The following is a 5,527-nucleotide window of genomic DNA, read 5'->3' as shown; positions in this document are numbered from 1 at the left end:
ATAATTGTTACAGCAATGGGGTGTTGTACTATTTTTTTAAAACATCATTTGTTTATGTTTATAATCCATACCGGGTCTCTTCTAGTATTCGTGGTCTAATCACAGAATACCGATAATTTCACCCGAATTACCTTTTGAATTCAAATGAATACAATTTTCTTTGCGTCTTGCTTTCGCAATCACCATTATAAAATGGCACAAGACTATCCCTGACTATCGCCGGTTTAAATGTATAAAATGCATGCTTTTCACAAGTATGTTGCGTGCGCACGTGGTGGTAGGTGCGCATAAAAACTTATATATATATATTTATACGCCTAATGAAAAAAATTGTTTATTCACTGGCAATTAAGTAAAATAACTATTCTATTTTTGTTTTTGGTAGGTATACGTTTTTATCATCTCATATTAATACGCGAGGACTGTGTTTTGTGAACACTACTCCTCCCTTATTTGTGGACAAATTTCAACGTTTAAGATGTTGGTGTTAAAGGATTCGGACCAATTCGTAGTTTTGCATTAAGGTTTTAGAATTTAAAAGTTCCTACCCTTAAAGGCGTGAGACCCTTTCAAATGTCGGGTTTTCACCATGTAAATAATTGTATTACCTATCAATCTTTCTTCCGAAAATAAACTAAAATGTCCAGAAACGCTATTTAAGAGTTAGGTACATTAACTTTCTCTAAATTAACTGAATCAAAGTACAATATATTTAATGCTACAGAATATAAATCCAACCGATTTATTTATTGATAAATCCAACCGCGAGGTGGTGGGTTGTCGAGGTGGCACGTTGTCGCCTATGAGCGAGATGGCGCGTTGACGGCACCGAACACTGAGCGTACACGTCAACCCGCCACCTCGTAAAAGAGTGGTGGCGGGTTGACGGGGTGGCACGTTGTCGCCTACGTACGAGGTGGCGGGTTGCCGACATCGAACATGGAGCTTCACGACAACCCGCCACCTCTGATAAAAACTGGTGTTGGCGGGTTGTCGTGGTGGCATGTTGTCGTGGTGGCTCATTGACTTGAGTGTGTACGACAACCCGCCACCTCGGAAAATTGTGTGGTGGTGGGTTGTCGTGGTGGCCTGTTGTCGAGGTGGCGGGTTGACTTGTACGTACACGTCAACCCACCACCTCGGTTTTTTTGTGGTGGCGGGTTGACGCCTCTGACCAAAACACCGAGGTGGCGGTTTGACGTGGTGGCGCATTGACAGCGACTCCCTGTCTGCCATGTTTATGGGACGTCTGTCACTGAACAACACCACTTGCGACGTTGCCAATTCTACCAGGCCGCGGCCTGTAGTTAAAGGTGGCCATGACTACAAGCTACAAGTATAATTTAATTTTATAATTTTTCTTAAAGTTGCTCTCCCACAATCCCCACTCCTTTGCAGAAGATGTTCTCTTTGGTTTCTGACCAGGACCCTGAAACTCGGTGGTGGGGGGTTTTGTTTTGGTCCTCCAGAGAGCAGCGTTGCCAATTCGAGGGTAATTACCCTTTTCGAGGGTAATTTGGGCCTTCGAGGGTATTTTCGAGGGTAATTAATTTTTGAGGGTAAAAAAGGGTATTTTGAACAACCCGAGTGCAACATATATTAATACAGTAATAATAATTAATTTATGTTCATAATTGTTATTTCTCTAAGGAATGTGTTGCACAGTCGTCTGATACATGATTTATGAGTGTTTGTACGATCTATTAGTAAACTAATTATATACTCGACGTTCCGTACCCATGGGCATCTATGCTTCCACTTACACAGAAAGCCTTGGAACTTAGAACAGTTCCTGGGATAGCAGCTATTTGTTTAATAGCTTCAATCTATATCTTTCTTGAACCAGGTTAGTAGTTTTCAACAGTTGCAGTTGCGAACTGTGCATTGTAAATGTGAAGGTGTTCCGGTGTTTGTTTATTTAATTGACCTGAGCTGCTTGAATGAAAGTCAATATATTATGATTTATGAAAATGAAATTGCTACGAGCATTGAGTGTTCTGAAGCTAAAGTGATTTGTTAAATAAGTATTGACAAATTGATGTGTATGCATGAATTATTTACGAAGTGAAGTTTTAACTGTTTACTTAATCTATTTTTTCGGATTCCTCAAGAAAGAGTGATTGTTAATAAAGGCCTAGGTTAGGTTGAGCTATGTGTGAAATTTTTAGATTACAGTTTCACAGGAAAGCTTTGAGAAGCTAATACACATCAGAAGCAGAAGTGCAAGTAACAGTTACCTCGGAAAGTGCTCCAAGAGCAGCAAAAGCTTTCTGCGCATGCACAAGCTGAGGTGCCCGTGGGTGCAGAACTCGAGTGTAAATTATTATTCCATTAGTTTCTTGTAATTTGTTTATTTTCAACACTTAAATGAAATAAATTGTTAAACTATTCGATTTTCCAATATAAAATCAATAATTTATATTCGAAACAGTGCCCAGTAATGTAAAAACTTCTAGTTTTGCGACGTTGGTGGTTTTCGAGGGTATTCGAGGGTAATTTTGGGCAGGACTGAGGGTAATTTGACAAAAAGGGATTGGCAACACTGCCAGAGAGAGAAAGTCTCCAAGACTCCAAGTCCCAAGTCTCGTGTCTGTTTTGTCTGTCTCTGTCTGTCTGTTTGTCTGTCCTGTCCTGCCAGTCTAATACTCTAGGTTATGGTTATTTATTTATGTGAGTTGTGAGTGAAGTTGTGTTGTGAGCGATTTGATTGTGATAAATAATTAATCGTTACGGGAACTGAACACGTGATTAATTAATGAATGTTTTATAATAGGCTACCTATGCTAGTACAGCTGAATTCTTATTTATAAGTATTTAAAAGGATTTCAATGATTATACTTTGTTTTTAACCGACTGTTTTGTTTACTTTCGTAACTTATTATTTTATTCTGATGTTAAAATTTCGTAGTTAATTTTACTTAACTTTTAAACACTCCTTCCAACAGTCCTTACGTTACTTATTTTGTAAAAAAAATGAGTGTGATGTATAGAAGAGTTCTGTCTCAGTCATATGACAGACTCCTATCTCACACAAGATCAACCCATAATAAGCTTCAATTTAGTAGTTTTCATTTTCAATCAAATTCTTCTTCTAAGCCAGCTCTTGGCTTTTTAATTCAGTTCAGAAACTTTTCCCTTACCAACATCAATACTCTAAGAATGCGATTTGTCCAGTTTAAAGCTTTAAAAGGAGGTCCCCAAAGATTAGGAGTTCAATTATCTTGTGATGGTGATATTATAGATGTAAGTGGGGTTGATCACTCTATACCAAATAATCTTGTCCAGTTTCTTCAGAGTGGAACATCTACCTTGGAGAAAGCGAAACGGTAAGATGTTTAGTTAAATTGTTGGTAGGCCTAGCCTTGAAACTAGCCTAAACAAATACCCCTAAACGTAGGCCTACCAGTATACGGGTACAGTCTCTTAACTGGGCTACGCTAATATTTATTGAAACTATCGAATTGAAAATATTGATTAATAATCAAATATATTTTAAAATATAATCTATTATAAAATTAAACTATCATAACCTAACCTAACCAACCAAACTTGCTGATGGTGAAAAAATCGCATGAAGGTTTACTAATCGAATCGATAGTTTCAATAAATATTAGCGTAGCCCAGTTAAGAAACTGTACCCCATACTTAAGCTGTAGACCTTGAATTAGTTGGTCATGGGGTTGTTGTGATATCAGCAATCTATCGATATTAGATAGGTAGGCCTATCGATAACGATTCCAGCCTCTAATATCGATATCACGATAATATCGGATCCAAATATCGATATCTTCAATATCGAAATTACTTTGGAGGAATCTACTTTTTAACCTTCCAGAGGTCGCATCACGGAAGTAACCTCCAGGGATGTTTGATTTTTCGCGATTATATTATTTTGAGTGGTGTCTTCAGTGTGAGTGTCACTGTACCTTACGCACCTCATTCCTAGAATAGAGTGAAGGTCAAAACTCTACCCCTACTATTTTATATTTGTTAGTTTTGTTCAGTTTTGTAAGAGGCTGGAAGTAACTTCCGTGTGCGCTCTGCCGATTCTCGTACAGCCTGGAGACAACTTCAGTGATGCGACCTCTAGTTTAGTGTGTGCGTTGATTATTGGGTGTAAATAATTGCTGTAAACGATTATTTTTTACAATTCATGTCATTATTTAGTAAATATATAGTTTTTACAAGATGAGTGAAGAAGTTAAAATTCGAATTGCAACACTCTTAGCCAGTGCTGAAAGGGAGATTCACGAGCGACGAATGTACAGAGCCATTTAGTATTAAGATACCCATTAACTTATGTTAAATTACTTAATAGCCTACATCAGGTAGCCTATTGAGAGTGTCATCATCTAAAACCCCGTTATAGGACATTGTGGTAAAATTTAAATTAACTTCTTGAATATATTCTTGTAAAAGTTTTCTTCATTATACTTTTTTTATGTTAGAACATTCGATTGAATAATAGTTTAATTTTATATTTATAAAATCTTAATTAAGTTATTTTATAATTAAGAGTTTACTAAACACATTTTTGATGTTTAAAATTAAAAATAAAACTTAATTTGTGCATTAAAATACAAATTTTACTTCATAAATGTTTGTTTTTATTGACCTGGAAGTAACCTCCGGGTGTGCCCTCTCCCGTTTTGAAAACCAATGCGCCCTCTGAAAGGTTAATGACTTGCTTGAGCTTGTTTAGGATTTTTGATTACTTAGGCGTTCTGTCAGGAAGTCAGGAAATCTTTTTGGGCAGATATTTTACTATAGTATACCTGTTTATTGTTATTACTTTTTATTTATAAGGACCAAAGAGGAAGTGAAATTTAAAATTGATAATAAAAATCTAAGCGATAAACATAGTTGTTTGTAGCTTTAAAAACAGTGCATTTCAATCAAAACCAGCCTAATTTTTTGAAGTTACAATGAAAACAATAATTACCGTAGGCCTATTTACAACAATTTAAACACGGTTAGCACTGGTGGACTTTAGTGTAGGCTATAATCAACAGCTCTTGAGCTCTGACAACTAACAAGTGACAGCTGACAGCCAGTGGCGGCGATAGCGGGGGGCCCGCCAGCTAGGGGGGCCCGTGAGCCTTGACCGGGATTTTCGGTTAATTTTACCGGCACACGGGCCCGCGATAGTGTGACAGGCTCAGCCACACGGGTCCCCTATCATAACAATTTAACAATATTTATATGAGAACTAAAATACGTTTTTTTATGATGAAAATTTGTTCAAACCTATAGGTCAAGTAGTTTACAACAGCTAAACTAACACTATTACTTGACCGATCGATATAAATTATCTACCAACCTAAGTAAAAGAATTGTCATCAGTCATGCGGGTTGCATTAACTGTCCTCGTGGATTGTGTGAAGGCGCAGTCAAAATTGGTTGCATAATAATAGGGCCGTATTTATAACCAATGTGGCCTCTGGCCTAGGAAGATAAAACATAAATGTTAATCCTCCTAGCCCCCAGCGGGTGACACCATAGATGATCCTCTATGCTAATTCGACTA

The sequence above is a fragment of the Macrosteles quadrilineatus genome, unplaced genomic scaffold, assembly GCF_028750875.1.
Source record: "Macrosteles quadrilineatus isolate MER2022 unplaced genomic scaffold, UCM_ALF_1.0 Scaffold_1__1_contigs__length_201487025, whole genome shotgun sequence".
In the NCBI taxonomy this organism is placed as follows: domain Eukaryota; kingdom Metazoa; phylum Arthropoda; class Insecta; order Hemiptera; family Cicadellidae; genus Macrosteles; species Macrosteles quadrilineatus.
This window is presented reverse-complemented; position numbering follows the sequence as displayed.